The sequence below is a fragment of the Medicago sativa genome, chromosome 7 (assembly GCF_051527215.1).
Source record: "Medicago sativa cultivar Bolivia chromosome 7, Bolivia_mono, whole genome shotgun sequence".
NCBI classification, from domain to species: Eukaryota; Viridiplantae; Streptophyta; class Magnoliopsida; order Fabales; family Fabaceae; genus Medicago; species Medicago sativa.
In genome coordinates this window covers 12,753,526-12,772,631 of record NC_140755.1, presented here as the reverse complement: position 1 = coordinate 12,772,631, position 19,106 = coordinate 12,753,526, and the positions used below count along the sequence as shown (strand labels likewise).

The following is a 19,106-nucleotide window of genomic DNA, read 5'->3' as shown; positions in this document are numbered from 1 at the left end:
ACCACATTCCTTTCACTGCTCGAATAACTTTTGAATGCACGAACAACATGGCTGAATATGAAGCATGCATCTTGGGCATTGAAGAAGCCATTGATATGAGAATCAAGCATCTTGACATTTACGGTGATTCCGCGCTTGTCATTAATCAGATAAGAGGTGAATGGGAGACTCATCATGAGAAGCTGATCCCTTACCGTGACTATGCAAGACGTCTGTTGAGATATTTTGCGAAGGTTGAACTACACCATATCCCTCGGGATGAAAACCAGATGGCTGATGCTCTTGCTACTTTGTCTTCCATGTTTCGTGTGAACCACTGGAATGACGTGCCCATAATCAAAGTGCAGCGTCTTGATAGACCTGCTCATGTGTTTACTATTGAAAAAGCACCTAGTCAGACTGATGAAGATGTGAATGATGGAAAACCTTGGTATTATAATATCTAACAGTTCTTGCAGAATCATGAATATCCACCTGGTGCTTCCAATAGGGATAAAAAGACCCTGAGGAGATGGGCTAGTAGATTCCTTCTGGACGGAGAAATCCTATACAAGAGGAACTATGATATGGTCTTGTTGAGATGTGTTGATGAACAAGAAGCTGAGAAATTGATGCATGATGTACATGATGGTACTTTTGGGACCCATGCCACGGGCCATACCATGTCAAGAAAAATGTTAAGAGCCGGCTATTACTGGATGACTATGGAGCGTGACTGCTACAAATATGCCAAGAGATGCCACAAATGCCAAATCTATGCTGAAAAGATTCATGTGCCTCCACATTCCCTCAATGTTATCTCTTCCCCATGGCCTTTCTCTATGTGGGGCATCGACATGATCGGAAGAATTGAACCAAAAGCTTCCAATGGTCATCGTTTCATTTTAGTGGCAATTGACTACTTCACCAAATGGGTTGAAGCTGCTTCCTATGCTAATGTGACCAAGCAAGCGGTAGTAAAATTTAACAAGAATAACATCATCTGGCGATACGGTGTTCCCAGCAAGATTATCACTGACAATGGTTCTAATCTGAACAATAACATGATGCAAGCTTTATGTGAAGAATTCAAGATTGAACATCACAACTCTTCTCCTTATAGACCTCAGATGAATGGTGCAGTTGAGGCCGCTAACAAGAACATCAAGAAGATTGTTCAGAAGATGGTCACTACTTGCAAAGACTGGCATGAGATGCTACCTTTCGCATTGCATGGTTACCGTACTACAGTGCGCAGTTCAACCGGGGCAATTCCTTTTTCTCTTGTATATTGCATGGAAGCAGTTCTCCCTCTAGAAGTGGAGATTCCGTCTCTCCGAGTGATCATGGAAGCAAAATTAACTGAGGCTGAATGGTGTCAAAGTCGGTATGATCAGTTGAATTTGATTGAAGAGAAACGCATGGATGTTATGGCTCATGGACAGTTGTATCAAGTGCGAATGAAGAATGCTTTTGACAAGAAAGTCCGGCCTCGTGAATTCAAGGAAGGCGAACTTGTATTGAAAAGAAGGATAAGTCAGCAACCCGACCCAAGGGGCAAGTGGACACCTAACTATGAAGATCCTTATGTTGTCAAGAAGGCTTTCTCTGGTGGTGCTTTGAACCTTACACACATGGATGGTGTTGAACTTCCGAATCCTGTAAATGCCGATATTGTCAAGAAATACTTTGTTTAAAAATATGAAAAGAACAGCGTGGTAGGTCGAAAACCCGAAAGGGCGGCCTAGGCAAAAATGCGCTTCCCGGTGGGTCGAAAACCCTAAAGGGCGATCCAGGCAAAAGTTAGGGACAAAAAAAATGAATATGAACAAGCTCGCTGAGATTGTACGCAACTCAGGCAAAAATGAGCGTCTCGATGATCCGAAAACCCGAAAGGGCGGTTCATGCAAAAATGAGATTGATAATGAAAGACAAGTAACTATATCTGGCAAATCACCATCACCCCTTGGGGCATCTGCAACTGCCAATGATCGTCTTCATCGGAAGCTTCTGTACTTGTGAATTCAAAATTTCTATGAAATGTAGTGGTCATCGTGTTCAATGTACCACCAACCGATAAAATTACCATTTTCCAAGCTTTGTAAATCCGTGGAGTTATGCCTTTGGCTGACTTTCACTCCTCTACATCAATTTGAGCCTGTGCTTTTGTTTGAAATTCTATTTTCTTTCTATTTTCAATGCTATATACAAAATATTTTCTTTCTATTTTGATAATATCAATGTCTGAAACAAACATCTTTGATAATTGAAAAATCCTTTTTCTGTCTATTTTGAAAGCAAACCTGAGCAATAGGGTACATTCCAGTGAAACATGCATGAATAAATGTGTATCAATGTCCATTTCAATACATGTTACAAGCAGGTTGTTCCCCAAGGTGATCTGTGGTCAATGGCAAGAATGAAGAAACAGAATGAAAATGAAAAATGGAAAATGAAAATGAAAAGCTCGCTAAGTCGAAAACCCGAAAGGGCGACTTAGGCAAAAATAAGCACCCCGCTGATTGACTACCTGTGAAGGCAATTCAGGCAAAAATGGGGCAATGAAAAGAATTTATTCCCGGTGAATCGAAAACCCGAAAGGGCGGTTCAGGCAAAAATGGGATTGGAAAATGAAAGAATGAAAAATGAAAGAATGAAAAATAATATGAAAAGCATTGACCACAGATGCGAACATCCAATGTTTACCCGGCACTGACACGCCTAGCAATGGCGACCTGTATCAAAGAATCTTCCAAGGTTCCCTCTTCTGTAGGTTTTGTGTATGTGATATCATATATTGCCCTTAGCCATGGTTTCGATACGTCTCTCAACGACGGTCTCTCCAAGAAGGATTTCTATGTGTATATGTTATAGCACGAGCCACCACGTGCCCAATCTTCCAATGTTTTGTCTGTCTCTGTGAAACTTCTCTGCCAAATCGTAAACCAATCATGCATTTCAAGCATTCATACATGCATGATCATGCATTCTATGTGCTCATGCATTTGTAAAATTGATATACTACACATACATGTTGCATTTTCTATCTCAACTTTCAAATCAATTCAATGCCTATGTTTCTTTCAATCTCAATTTTCAATTCAATGTCTCTGATAATGCCTCTGTTAATGTCTCTGTTAAAGTCCATGTTTATGTCTGTGAAAACTCCTGTGAAATTTCTGAGAGCCAATGTTACTTTGCCATGTTTCTATCTACAAACTTGATGCCTATGTTAAAATCCCTGTGAAAGTTCCTTCTGGGCCAACGATAATGGTCATGTCAATCTTCAAATCAAGCCAATGTCAATTTACTCTCAGTTTGTATCTTGCTAAATCAAGCTCCCCATGTACCTTGCTATATGTTTTGTTATTGGTCAAGTGGCTAGTTCGATCCAAAGAACAGCTTGTACCTGCTTATATGCCTGTGTTTCCGGTCAAACGACAAGTTCGATCCAAAGAACAGTTTGTACCCTGCTTATGTTTTGTTATCGGTCAAACCGCAAGTTCGATCCAAAGAATAGTTTGTACCTGCCTGCATGTTGTGATATTGATCAAGTAGCAAGTTCGATCCAAAGAACAGCTTGTATCTGTCTTTTGCCTATGTTTTTGGTCAAGTAGCAAGTTCGATCCAAAGAACAGCTTGTACCTGCCTATATGTCTATGTTTCCGGTCAAGTGACAAGTTCGATCCAAAGAACAGCTTGTACCTGTCTTGTACTTCTATCCCCAGTCAAGTAGCAAGTTCGATCTGAAGAACAGCTTGTACCCATCTTTTGTCTGTATTACTTGGTTAAGTGATTAGTTCGATCCAAAGAACAGCTTGTACCTACCTGTTGTCCCCTGGTTTGTCTACCCTGTTAATGTCTACCTAGATCCCCAGTGATATGACATGCTCTATAGACTCCAGTTGTTTGTCTTGCATTCATAATCAAGATGTTGCATGGCATTCATGTTTTTGCAAATGTGAGAGCGTATTTTTATGTCCAAAAACAGTGCAAATGTTAATATTTAAGTATCTTTGTCCCGTCAAATCGAAGACTTCGTCTCTTGACCCTCCGGACAAAGAAACTTAAATAGGGGCAGCTGTCATACCCTAATTTTGGACCTAAAAATACTTGCTCAAAATGTTTTTCCATCTTTGATATGTGTCTATTACTCTTGGGAGATTCCCAATTTGATATTGTTTTACCCTGATATCTTACCATGCTTTATCTGCATATTTTACTGTCTTTGTTTTATTTTAAACTGTGACTTTGTCTATGTTTTATTGCATTTAAAGCCATCCAAGATGGTTTTCTTGCATTACCAGTCATTGGAAAGTCCCTCTGATCAATTGCATGTTTCTTTGCATTTTATTGTTAAAATTCATGAAAAAGGGCATTTGAGTTATTTCCTGCATTCAAACTCATTTTAGTCCCTGAAAATTGTCTCTGTGTCTTTTCAATTTGTTTGTATAAATCCTTGCTTCAATTCCGTGTTAAAATCCATTTCAAAAATTGCATCTGAGTCATTTCGAGTCAGTTTAGTCCCTAGGGGCATTTTGGTCATTTCACATAAAATTTTGACAGAGAGAGGTTACTTTAAAGTACCTCATTTTGTAGTTGGTTCATTTTAGTCCTTTTTGTGTTTTTTTAATTGTTTCACTTTACGTTAATTTCAAATTACCAAATTTTAACCAAATTTTATTTTATTTTTATTTTAGTCCTTTTTCATTTCAGTCCTCAAGTTTTGCAAGTTTTTTTTTTTTAGTCCTTTTTCTTAATTGCAGTTCAGTCCTTTTTTTATTATTTTGCAGTTTTGTCCCTTTAGTTTTTGATTTGCAGATTAGTCCCAAAGTTCCAGGAAGTTGCAGAAAGGTCCTTAAAGTCTTAAAACTCAGCAAAGCTAAGCCCAAGTCCACGTGCCAGCATACCATTGGTCCAAGAAGCTACACATGTCAGCTATAAATAAGTGCACAGTGTCAGAGCCATTAATCACGCGCCAACTCACACAAACACCCTTCCATTCTCCCTCCAAAATCAAACAGATCAAAATCCAGAAAAAACTCAAGAACACGATGAAGGTTGAAGCAAGCTTCAAACCCTAACCGTTTTCTTCATCCACAATTCCAACAAAAACCACCAAATTCACATCTAAATTCATCAATCCACACAGAATTCAACATCACAAGATTGTTAGAAGCCACAATTACATCAAGAACAAAAAGGAACAATCACAAACCCTAATTTTCCAGAATCAAATTCAAAGCCAAAATCAAACAGATTCTTGACGGTTCTCAGTGATTCTTTACAGAATCTTCATCCTTGAACCGTCTTTTCTGCAATTCGAGCTCCAATTCATCATGTAGGTGACAAATTCGAGCGATCACAGAAAGAAGAGAGAAGAAGAGAGATCGAGTTGAAACGGTATCGATTCGAATAAATTCATAGAGGCGAAGCAACAAGAGAAGAAGAAGAGGATTTTTACCGATTTATTTTCGGTAAAAAGAGATCCAAAGAAACTCAGTGATTCAAAGAAGATTTTCGAATTTTCCAGCGAGGTTCTTGTTCCTATTCTCCGATTAAAACCGAGGTAACTCTCTCTTCTTCTTCCTCTTTGCTTTTCAAAAGTTTTCATCAATTCAAAAAAGTTTAGATCTAGGCTTTATCTGAAAGTTCTTGAGAAAAAGAGTTGCATATTCTAAGAGAGGAGAGGACGACGAACACAACGATGTAAAAAATTTCAAAAAAGCATTCAGGTACGGCGGCGCCGCCGGTGAACCACCGTACCTGCACCGTTGTACTCGTCGGAGAAGATGATCGGAGAAGAAGAGAGTTGCAGAGCTTCTCTCACTAGGAGAGAAGTTAGAGAGAGAGAAAAAAGAGAGGAAATGAGGGAAACGGTGGAGTGAGGCTTATATGAGCCTCTAGGACGCGTCTTCACCGTTAGATCTAGGTTTAGATGGAGCTGGATCAATCCAACGCTCCTGATGCGTTTGGATAGTCCAGATCCATCAAGGATCTTGGGCCTGGGCTTCTTGTTGCTGGATTTCGTCCTCTTGCTAAATTTTTGCTATTTCAACACTGTTTCTTGATAGTTAAACCTCTGTTTTGCCTAATTTCTCTTAAAAAATTCCTAAAAAATTGTTCAATGATTTTCTTGATATTTTTGATGAATCTTGATGTGTTTACATGTTAAGCAATGATCAAAGATATGAGGAAATATTTTGTTCCTTGTTAATTCAATTCTTTTTCATTTTTTGTTAAAAGTGTCTAAAAATCTTGTGAACTTTCTTGCAATTATTTTGATACTTAAGACTTGTTTCTTATAATATTTTGACATGTTAAAAAATGGATGAAAATATAGGTGAATGTGTTTGTGATTTTTGGTGCCTTTTGTCAATGTTTGTGAATTTTTTTTTTGTATGTTTTGATTCCAATATTTTGTCTCATGATGATTGATACTTGATGAATAAATTTTGTGATATGTTTGTCTTTGGTTTAGTGTATTTGGTGCTGTTTGTGATGTATGGTATTAGTTTCTTGTTTTACAAGTCATGTAAATAATTGTTTGTGAAAATAAAGTGCCAAGTGTATCTAAAAATGTATCATAACTCTTGACTTGAATAGTTTCTTATAATTCTCACATTATTGTTGTAATAAAACCTTTGAAAAATTGTCATGATATGAGGATTATAGGTCATACACTTGTTTGGACATTGTGATAAATTTTAGGTATATTTTGCTACCTTTATGTTAAGAGTTTGTTACTTTTTGTCAAGTTTTTTTGTTACTTTGTTTAGTGTTCCTTTTGCTTATAATTTCTATCCTATTATGCCTTATGCTACTAACCCTTTCATTTCATGTTTCATTCATTCATAAGCATTCCTCATCTCACCTCATTTCTATAGCTTTATTTTCTTCCCATTTATTTCTTCTTGCAAAAGACTTAGCATGTATAACCTAGGTTTTTTGTACTTTGTTTTATGCAATTTAAATTCTTGCAAGACCATAGCATGTAAACTAGGGCCTATGTAATGGACAATGGACTCTAATGATGTACACCGACACAAGCACCGACACATGCACACACATCACATGGATACTTTAGATGTATGTTTAGGGAATGTATGCTTTAGATGTATGCTTAGGAATCACGATACTTAGAAAAATCCTTTTTTCCAAAAAATATGGACAACTTCACTCAAATAACTTTCCAAAGAAACCTTGGGATCAAAATCTGTTGGATATTTGTATGTTGGCTTCACTTTTGCCTAAAACAAATATTCACTTCAGATGTGGAACACAATGTTCCAACATCAAGAGTTGTTTTGTATGTTCTGGGCCTGACCAATGTTTACGCATGCACTTGCTTGATTGAAGGAATCCACATCAGCATGTGTTGGTATGAACCGTGTGCAATTATGAAGAGATCAGAACATATGTGATTTCTTAAGGAATTGATGAAATGACTTAGGAAAGTATTTTTATGTGACTTTTAATAAGCCTATTTTATAGGAGTTTCTATATCCGTCCATTGCTTAATGAAGAAGTCACTGATCCGATCTGAAGCATGATTGAAGGAATGACACGCCTTGCTTCAGTATATAAAAGGCTGCAAGACCTGAAGATATTCAATCAAGACATTGGTTTACAAATAGAGTTTTGTTTAGGTTTTGAGTCATACATATTGTGAGCCTTTCGTGTATCATCTTGATACATGTTTAGGACTGTGCTTTGAGTTGTAATACTGTGCACTACTCCGAAGCTTTTAAGCAAGGAGCTAGGTAGATTGTGGACTACATCTAAGCTTTTAAGCAAGGTTGCAAGTTGTTGTTTTTCGAGGGTAACCTCATTTGAATTGAGTCTGTAATTTGGGAATCACAGGGGATTGTGATCTGTTGTAAGGGAGTGAGATGGGATCTCAAATCTAGGAGTTCCTAGGTTGAAGTCTAGTTGGGGTAGGTCCTAGGTCATAAGTGCAAACATGGTTTGCTGAGAGCTTTTGAATACGGACTGCACTAGTGGATTTCCTTCCTGGCTTGGTAGCCCCCAGATGTAGGTGACGTTGCACCGAACTGGGTTAACAATTTCTCTGTGCCTCTTTTCTTTTCCTGTTTATTATTTGCATTGTATCTGTTAGCTTAATGTTCTAAACATCATATACAACATCTGCTTTTCTGTGTTCTGTGTTGGAACATCGTTTGGAACATCGTAAGTCTAACGTGCCAGAATAACAATTGGCATCAGAGCAGGCACCCTGCCTGTTATTGGGTGAGATCCAGAGGAGATCTATTCTGGAAATATGGAAAAAGAAGGAGGTTTCGTTAACAGGCCACCGTTACTAGATGGAACAAACTATGACTACTGGAAGTCACGCATGAGTGCCTATCTCAAGTCTATTGACAGCAAGACTTGGAAGGCTGTGATGAAAGGTTGGGAACATCCAGTTGTTCTTGACAAAGATGGCAATAAAACCACGGTTTTGAAACCGGAAGATAACTGGACACTGCCTGAAGATGAACTGGCTCTTGCAAACTCCAAGGCCTTAAATGCCCTTTTCAATGAAGTGGACAAAAATATGTTCAGACTAATTAAAAAAATGTGATGTTGCCAAAGATGCTTGGGACATCCTAAAGACTGCTCATGAAGGTACCTCCAAGGTGAAGAGCTCAAGGATTCAACAACTGACAACCAAATTAGAAAGCCTAAGAATGCAAGAGGATGAGACTATACAGGATTACTACATGAATGTCCTTGACATTGCCAATTCATTTGATTCTCTTGGAGAAAAACTGTCAGATGAAAAGTTGGTAAGGAAAATTCTCAGATCTCTACCAAAGAGATTTGACATGAAGGTCACGGCCATTGAGGAAGCCCAAGATGTATCCAACATGCAGGTGGAAGAGCTCATAGGTTCTCTTCAAAACTTTGAGCTTGTGGTTGATAACAGATCTGAGAAGAAGGGAAAAGGCATAGCCTTCACAGCAAACACTGTTGATGATGAAGGACTGGAAGAAGGCATGGAGGATGAGAATCTGCCAGAGGAATTTGTGATGCTAGGAAGACAGTTTAACAAAATTCTCAAACAAGTAAGTAGCAGATCCAGAGGGAATAGGCGGAACATCAGATGGAACACTGACAGGCAACAAGCTAATCAAAAGTATGAGAAAAATGATGAGAAAAACAGTCGATACAAAGGCGTGCAATGCCATGAGTGCGAAGGTTATGGTCACATCAGAACTGAATGTGCAACTTTCCTCAAGAAGCAAAAGAAAGGAATGATTGTGTCCTGGTCTGATGATGAAGGAACAGATGGAGATGTTGATAGTGATGCTGCTAAACGTGTCAGTGCTATGACTGGGAGAGTGGAACCTGAATCTGAAAATGAAGATTCTGATTCTGAGAAAGTAACTGTGTCTTGTGGTCAAGACATTCATGAGGACAGCACTTCCAGGCGTATGATGGAGTAGGAAGAAATCATTGATCATCTCCAGGAAGAAAGGATTGGTCATCTGACTAAAATCTCTGACCTAAACAAAGAGGTAATTTTACTAAATACTCAACTTGATAATGTCCTCAAACAAGTTAGAATGATGACCACAGGAACTGATGTTCTAGATAGGATGTTAGAAGGTCAAGTGATAGGTAAACCAAATGGCATAGGCTTTACACATGAACACCTGAAACAGGAACAACAAAATAGTAGCTATATTCAGGCCTTAAAACACTATCATAAGGCCAAGAAGGGAAAGCTTGTTAAGAAAATTAAGTTTGTAGCCTCAGTTAAAGTAGATACCATCACTAATAGAGGTCCAATGTTTGAACATGTGGTACAACATCCTAAAACTGACTCAGTAAAAGAGAATCTCCCTTGGAAGTGTCATTTTTGTCGTAGACAGGGTCATAAAACATCTGTTTGTTTTGATCTGTATGGTGTACCTAGACACTTTCAACCTAGTTCAACCTGGAAAGGGGTCAAGAAGGAGTGGAAACCTAAATGCTTAGCCCTAATAGCCCATACCTCCTTGAGAGCATCCTCCAGTGAAGATTGGTACTTTGATAGTGGGTGTTCTCGTCACATGATAGGAATGGACAATTTTCTAGGAAATGTCAGACCTTATTCCAAAAGTTATGTCACATTTGGAGATGGTGCTAAAGGAAAAATTGTGGGGATTGGAGATTTAGTTAGTGAAGGATCACCAAGACTGAATAATGTCTTGTTGGTCAAAGGGCTGGCTGCAAATCTGATTAGTATTAGTCAACTATGTGATCAGGGGCTAAGTGTAAATTTTAGTAAAACTGAGTGTCATATCATAGATGAAAAAGGTAAGGTGAGTATGAAGGGTACTAGGTCTAAGGACAACTGCTATTTATGGACTTCTCAAGAACAGGCTCTCATATCTTCATGCATGCTGAGCAAAGCTGAAGAGGTAACACTGTGGCATCAAAAACTAGGTCACTTGAATATGCAAGGAATAAAGAAAGCTATCTCTCTAGAAGCAATCAGAGGTATACCCAAACTGGAAATCACTGATGGAAATATTTGTGGTGAATGTCAAGTTGGTAAACAGACTCGGATGTCCCATCCTAAGTTGGAACATCATGGAACCACAAAAATGCTTGAGCTTCTTCATATTGATTTAATGGGACCCATGCAAGTAGCTAGCATTGGTGGAAAGAAGTATGTTCTGGTGGTTGTTGATGACTTTTCAAGATTTACCTGGGTGAACTTCATCAGAAAAAAATCTGATACATTTGACTCACTCAAGGAACTCTGTATCCAACTACAAAGAGAGAAAAATAGAGGTATTGTCAGGATAAAAAGTGATCATGGAACAGAATTTGAAAACTCCAGGTTTCATGAATTTTGTGCAGAAGAAGGAATCAGACATGAATTCTCATCTCCCATAACACCTCAACAGAATGGAGTGGTGGAATGGAAGAATAGGACTCTACAAGAAACAGCCATAGTCATGTTACATGCTAAACACCTACCTCTTTATTTCTGGGCTGAAGCTATGAATACAGCTTGTCATGTTCATAACAGAGTCACACTAAGAACAGGTACTACAACTACCTTGTATGAGCTATGGAAGGAGAGAAAGCCTACTGTAAATTACTTTCATGTCTTTGGTAGCAAATGTTACATTCTAGCAGACAGAGACTACAGAAGGAAAATGGATCCAAAGAGTGATGTAGGAGTTTTTCTTGGTTACTCTACTAACAGCAGAGCCTATAGAGTGTTTAATAACAGAACTCAAGTTGTTATGGAATCCATCAATGTAGTGGTAGATGATATGGTTAAAGAACCAATGCTTGAAGTTGTACCTGGTGTTGAAGCATATCCTGAAACATCTGTTCAAGAGAAAGTAAGGCCTGAAGCTGATGAAGAACCTCAGACTAACTCGGAAGATATAGATCTAGAGAATGCAGAATCAAGTAAAGGACCTTCAATCAGAGTTCAGAAGAATCATCCTCAAGAGCTCATTATTGGAGATCCAGATCAGGGAATCAGAACCAGGAGATCTAATGAGGTTGTCTCCAATTCTTGTTTTGTGTCAAAATTTGAACCGAAAAATGTTAAGGAAGCTCTCACTGATGATTGCTGGATTGAAGCCATGCAAGAGGAACTCAACCAGTTCAAAAGAAGTGAAGTATGGGATCTGGTGCCTAGACCAAATGACATAAATGTCATTGGGACAAAATGGATCTACAAAAACAAGTCAGATGAAAATGGGACTGTTACCAGAAACAAGACAAGACTGGTAGCACAAGGTTACACACAAGTAGAAGGGTTAGACTTTGATGAAACATTTGCACCTGTGGCCAGATTGGAATCTATTAGACTACTTTTGGGAGTGGCTTGTATCCTGAAGTTCAAATTGTTTCAGATGGATGTGAAGAGTGCATTTTTAAATGGATATCTCCATGAAGAAGTCTATGTTGAACAGCCAAAAGGATTTGTTGATCCAAGTTTTCCTGATCATGTGTACAAGTTGAAGAAGGCATTGTATGGACTAAAACAAGCACCTAGGGCTTGGTATGAAAGACTCACAGAATTTCTGACACATCAAGGATACAAGAAGGGAGGAACAGACAAGACCTTGTTTGTTAAGAAGGACAAAGGACGACTCATGATTGCACAGATCTATGTTGATGACATTGTGTTTGGAGGAATGTCGAATCAAATGGTTCAACATTTCGTTCATCAGATGCAGTCTGAATTTGAAATGAGTCTTGTGGGAGAATTGACTTATTTTCTTGGTCTGCAAGTCAGACAGATGGAAGACACAACCTTCATCTCTCAAAGCAAGTATGCCAAGAATATTGTGAAGAAGTTCGGGCTAGATAATGCCAGTCATAAAAGAACACCAGCAGCCACACATGTCAAGCTATCCAAAGATGAAAATGGTGTAGCTATTGATCAAAGCCTGTACAGAAGCATGATTGGAAGTCTCCTATATCTTACAGCAAGCAGACCTGACATAACTTTTGTTGTAGGGGTTTGTGCTAGATATCAAGCAGATCCTAAAATGAGTCATCTTGTTCAAGTTAAAAGGATTCTGAAGTACATAAATGGCACCACAGACTACGGGATTCTCTATTCTCACGGTGGAAGTTGCAGGTTGATTGGCTATTGTGATGCAGATTGGGCAGGTAGTGCAGATGACAGAAAAAGTACTTTAGGAGGTTGTTTCTTCCTTGGAAACAATTTGGTGTCTTGGTTCAGCAAGAAACAAAATTCAGTGTCTCTATCAACCGCAGAGGCAGAATATATTGCTGCAGGTAGTAGCTGCTCTCAGTTAGTCTGGATGAAGCAAATGCTGGAAGAGTATGATTTTCAACAAAATGTTCTAACATTGTACTGTGACAATCTAAGTGCTATCAACATTTCCAAAAATCCTATACAACATAGCAGAACAAAACACATTGACATACGGCATCACTTCATTAGAGATATTGTTGAAGACAAAATTGTAACTCTGGAGCATGTAACAACTGAAGAACAACTGACTGACATCTTCACAAAAGCCTTAGATATCAAGCAATTTGAGAAACTACGAAGCAAGCTGGGTGTTTGCATCCATGAGGAATAGCAACCACTGTTCAAAATGTCAGGTACTTTTAGCTGTAATTTATGCTTTTATCACATCTTGGCATATTTTATGGCTAAAAAGGGGGAGTAGGTATATCCTTGCTGTATGTTACCTGACTATGTGCTTGAGGATGTTGAGACATCCGATTCTGGCCTTCTGGTTATTTTATTTTTCTTGTATTCGTGTTGGTTTAAAAAAAAAATTGTGCATATATTCAGGGGGAGTAAAAAATATCTGTTTGTACTCCTTGAGGGGGAGTAAGCCTCTGTGTCCCTGAATGTTCCTGTGGATGTTGGAACATCCTGATGATTTGAGCTACTGAGTACTATATTCCTATTTCTCTAAGTAGCGTGTTGTGACAGTTGACTGTCTGTTTAGGATGTACAGGAATTTATTTTTCCTTATACGTCCTCTGCTGCAAGACTCTGATTTTCTCTCTGATACCTTATAGTTCTCTTGTCTGCTTAATTCCATATGTTAATTGTTGTGTGAAAATAATGGAAGCAGTATCTGAGACTTATAATATACTTCTTCTAGTCCTGAAGATTATGTGTGATGACTGAAGAACTATATTTTTGGTATCCTTTGGAAGTCTGAGAATGTGAACCTTTCTTCAAGGAAGATTTTAATTGTGAAGATTGAAGGAAAGGTTGCGTGTGCTATCTCTCTGTTTTTAACAGGTGTGGGCTGAATTTGTTTTAGCCAAAAATTTGCCAAAGGGGGAGATTGTTGGATATTTGTATGTTGGCTTCACTTTTGCCTAAAACAAATATTCACTTCAGATGTGGAACACAATGTTCCAACATCAAGAGTTGTTCTGTACGTTCTGGGCCTGACCTATGTTTACGCACGCACTTGCTTGATTGAAGGAATCCACACCAGCATGTGTTGGTATGAACCGTGTGCAATTATGAAGAGATCAGAACATATGTGATTTCTTAAGGAATTGATGAAATGACTTAGGAAAGTATTTTTATGTGACTTTTAATAAGCCTATTTTATAGGAGTTTCTATATCCGTCCATTGCTTAATGAAGATGTCACTGATCCGATCTGAAGCATGATTGAAGGAATGACACGCCTTGCTTCAGTATATAAAAGGCTGCAAGACCTGAAGATATTCACTCAAGACATTGGTTTACAAATAGAGTTTTGTTTAGGTTTTGAGTCATACATATTGTGAGCCTTTCGTGTATCATCTTGATACATGTTTAGGACTGTGCTTTGAGTTGTAATACTGTGCACTACTCCGAAGCTTTTAAGCAATGAGCTAGGTAGATTGTGGACTACATCTAAGCTTTTAAGCAAGGTTGCAAGTTGTTGTTTTTCGAGGGTAACCTCATTTGAATTGAGTCTGTAATTTGGGAATCACAGGGGATTGTGATCTGTTGTAAGGGAGTGAGATGAGATCTCAAATCTAGGAGTTCCTAGGTTGAAGTCTAGTTGGGGTAGGTCCTAGGTCATAAGTGCAAACGTGGTTTGCTGAGAGCTTTTGAATACGGACTGCACTAGTGGATTTCCTTCCTGGCTTGGTAGCCCCCAGATGTAGGTGACGTTGCACCGAACTGGGTTAACAATTTCTCTGTGCCTCTTTTCTTTCCTGTTTATTATTTGCATTGTATCTGTTAGCTTAATGTTCTAAACATCATATACAACATCTGCTTTTCTGTGTTCTGTGTTGGAACATCGTAAGTCTAACGTGCCAGAATAACAAAATCCCATTGAATTTTCCCTTTATTTTCTTAAACAAAAACCTTAATGAATCTTAATCATACTTAGACCCTTTTTGCAAAATGACTAATTCCACCTCATATTTTCCAAATCTTATGCCCTTGAGGCCTCTCTCTCTTATTCTTCAAAATTCCACTTTCAAAATTAAAATCAACCGACAAAAACAAAAACATTTTTTTTGGAAGAGAACTACATGTAGTTTGATCCCTTAAAAGGGTATGTAGGCAAGAAGTCAAAACTTCTCCAAGTCCAATAAAACAAAAATTCAAACACATTCTTCTCCCTCCAATTCTTAACCTAGCAAACCCTTAGGTGTAAATAACACTTTCAAATAGCATTTAAAAATCAAGCGCGTGCGTAGAAAGTAAAGACGGTTCCTATAGGATACTATAGTCGTTGTGGGTGCCTAACACCTTCCCATGACGAAAACAACTCCCGGACCTCGATTCTCAAGGGTTTTTCTTATTTTTCCCTTCCCAAGAAAAAATGAGATATCAAAGGTTAAAAAGGTTCAAACTTAATCAATGTTTGACACCCGAAAAACCAAGATAAAACAACATAAAGTATTACGCTAAACGTTAATGTGTGTGTATGTGTGTATTAGCGAGGTTGAAGAAAGAAAATAAAAATATTTCGTATCATTAAATGACAGCATAAATAAAAATATTTGTGAGGTTGTGATGATTAAACGATATTGAAATTAAATATATAAGTGATAAAAAGATAATGAAATTCCTTTGAAAAAAAAGGTAATAAAATTAAATGGAACCTCCTTAAAAAAAATAAATGAAATGGTTAAAATAAAAATTAAATGGAAGATAAAAACATATTGAAATATAATATTAAAAATTAAAAGAAAAGGTTCCCAACGTGAATTGAAGAGAGATGCTTGTGAAATAAATTGTCAAGAAGTAGTGTTTTGAAGTAGCATTCAACAATTTCTGGCCAAAGCTCATTCCATTCAATTTTATGCATTAAAAAAAAGTACCCTTTTTAGTAAGTACTTAATTGATATTGTATTTGACCTAACCTCTCCTTAAAAATGTAGAGAAATTGAAAAAAAAAAAATCAGGTCAAACGGTATCTTAATCTCCCACAAGGGCAGTGTACAAGCAACTGGATTTGGAAAAAAAAATTGGAAATTAGTTAAAAATAAAAAAATTGGAAAATAGTTTGAAGTTTTTCGAGAAGTGATGCTTGTGAAATAAATTCTCGAGAAGTAGTTTTTTTAAAGTAACATTCAACAATTTTTTGTCAAAGCTCATTCCATTCAATTTTATGCATTCAAAAAAAGTATTTTTTTTAGTAAGTACTTAATTGATATTGTGTGTGACCTAACTTCTCCTTAAAAATGTAGAGAAGTTGAAAAAAAGTCGGTCAAACGATACCTTAATCTCCCACAACGGCAATGTAGAAATAAATGAATTTAGGATTATTTTTATTCTTATAAAATAAATATAAAATAAAAAAGAAAGTAATATAAAATAAAATAATAGAAATATATTACAAACACAATAATGAGGTGGCACTCAACCACCCTTAATAATTAGAAGATTACCAAAATACCCTTCAGAAGGGCAAAATGGTAAAATTAGCAGGATTAATATTTAATAAATAGTAAATAGATAGATTGCATACATTAAAATGACTATGTGGATGCCATAATTCAATTTCTTTTAGTTTTTTTTTTTTTAGAAAAACGATCTTTATTTTTTTTGTTGAAAAAAGTGATCTTGAAGATCAGGGGTGGGAATAGGTCAGGTCGTCCGTCAGGGGCCTATGACTCAGCCTACTAAAAGCCCGACTCGACCTAACTCGTTTAATAAATGAGTCAAATCTGAGCTTTTTAAAAAGCCTATTAATTTAATTAGGTCAGGCTTAGGCTTATAAAAAAGCCTATCAAGTCGGCCCGTATACGAGTATATTACATTTTTCTACATTTATTATATATATATATATATATATATATATATATATATATATATATATATATATATATATATATATATATATATCAAAAAGAATTACTGATATGGTTATTTGATTTGTGTGAAATGTTAAGGCTTGCTACTAATACGCTTAAGGTCAAGTATGGTTATTATAATAAGTTTGAAATCCTTGCTGTTATCAGACATGATTATTCTTTAGTTTCTATCCATCTATAAATTTTACAATTGTGTCTTATTAATTTAATTTGTATCTAATTAACGTTTATCTCTATATTAAGTACGTTGCACAAATTTAAAGGAAAAAAGTATATGAACAAATTCTGTTTGAAATTTGTAACGCAAAATAGGCTTTTAGACAGACTAATAGGACAGGCCATGCTTTTAAAAAGGTCAGGTCAAACTTAAAATAAAGCTTTTGATAGGTAAAAGGTCAAGGCTTAGGCCTTAGTTTTTCAACTAAGCCTAGCCTATTTAAGCAAAGTCCGGCTCGACCCGGCTCATTCTCACCCCAATAATGAAGATGAACCAATTGTCACACACAGAGATGGTTTAGAACCCGAGGATGTGAGAAGAAGAAGTTATTTTCTCAAACAAAAGATACGCATACCTTTCGGTGCTCCTTAAACTCATAAAAGATGTCAAGAAAATTACTCTTTCCACCTCTTAAATTGCTTATTTTTTACTTTATTGTTGGCCTTAGTGGCGGCCCTCGGTGCTCCTTAAACTCATAAAAGATGTCAAGAAAATTACTCTTCCCACTTCTTAAATTGCTTCTTTTTTACTCTATTGTCTCACTTTTTTTTACTCTTCATCTTTTATATGATGAAGCACTATATAAGTATTTGTGAAGTATCCAGTGGCGGAGCATGGTTTGGGCTGAGGTGGGCCATGGCCCACCCCCAAAAAAAATTAATATTTTTTTCTCTACTAAGAAAATTTCAAAAATACCCAAATCTTAAAGAATTTTCCCAAACGGCCCACCCAACAATCCAGCCCCTTCACCTTCCTTCCTTTGTTACAAAAACAAATCTTAAAGGATTATAGGATTGATTGTTTTTTTGTTATTGTTTGTTCCTCAATTTATGCCTCAATTGTTGGTAACAAAAACTTGAATGACCATAGAAGATGGATGCCTCAATTCTTACATATTCTATTTTCGCTGCATAATCAAAATTTGTTCGAGAGCAAGGAATTCAAAGGATTGGTTTAGATGCATAATAAATGATATAACATTGGACCCATGATGATAAAACATTAGGTTAATTGAATCAACAAATATAAAAGATATGTATGTATGAAACAAGACTTATATTTGAAATGCATGAAAACATAGAAAATATCAAGGCAATTTTTTGAAATTGGGTACAACCATTTGACCAAATAAAGTTTATCATGTGAGATAGTGAGCCTAGTGTGCCTAGCGAACATACCTTGTTTTCCAAATTCAGTTTAGAATTGATCAATAAGAAAATTCTGATTTTCTTGGATGATAACCCTAAACCTTCATTTTTTTACTCAAATAATATCCCTTGTCTTATGGTAGGTGAGCATTCAATTTAGTCATATGATTTTAGTCAAGTTGGGGAGTAAAGGGAAGTTTACTTAAGAGTCAAGTAACATGGTGATTTCTATAAAACTATACTGACAACAAAGTAAAAAAGAAAAGAACAAATTGAAAAATAAAGAAAAAGAAGAAACAAAGTTGTCGAGAATAGTTCATAAACATGTCTATATCATCAAATGGGTTGTGAAATCAAAAGGGGAATCAGGATTGTAAAAGTAAATATTGTGTTTTTTGTATAAATGTAAATGTTGTGAATGTTCCTTTATAGCAAGGCCATTTTGAATTGATACTCAGAGAAATGACAATTCTTTTAAGTGAATGTTCCTAGAAAACTATAGTGATCTATGATGTAATGCTTTAAACAAAGAAGGGATTAATAGAAAACAAAGACACCCGAAGACTTTAAGGTAAGAATAGGAAGGACGTTTTTGGTATGCTTAGTTGTTTGGTTGGAAGAATATTTAATAAATAAGTAGTCATATGAAGAACATGATGCCAAAAAGAAGGTGGCAGGGAAGCATGTGCAAGAAGAGTATGTATGATATTGTTAATAGTACGATTTTTTTCTTTCAACTTTTCCATTTTTAGGTGAGGTCTGAGGACAAGAAAACCGGAAGCTCGTTCCATTTTGTTTACATAAATTATGGAAAGAAGTATTGTCATATTCTTTTCCGTTATCACATTTAAAACATTTTATATCACTTTCAAATTGTGTTTTAATGTGATTGCGATTTGAGTAGAGGGTGTTGAGATTTGAGTAGGTGGTTTGGTAGTAAGAGGATAGAGATCACCTGAGCTATCACATCTC

At 36.7% G+C, this 19,106-nt stretch overlaps 1 pseudogene; it reads left to right on the top strand.

Moving 5' to 3' along the window:
* The first annotated feature begins 12,401 nt into the window (after positions 1 to 12,401).
* LOC146904353 (secreted RxLR effector protein 161 pseudogene) lies at positions 12,402 to 13,093 on the top strand (annotated as a pseudogene).
* Positions 13,094 to 19,106: the final 6,013 nt, after the last annotated feature.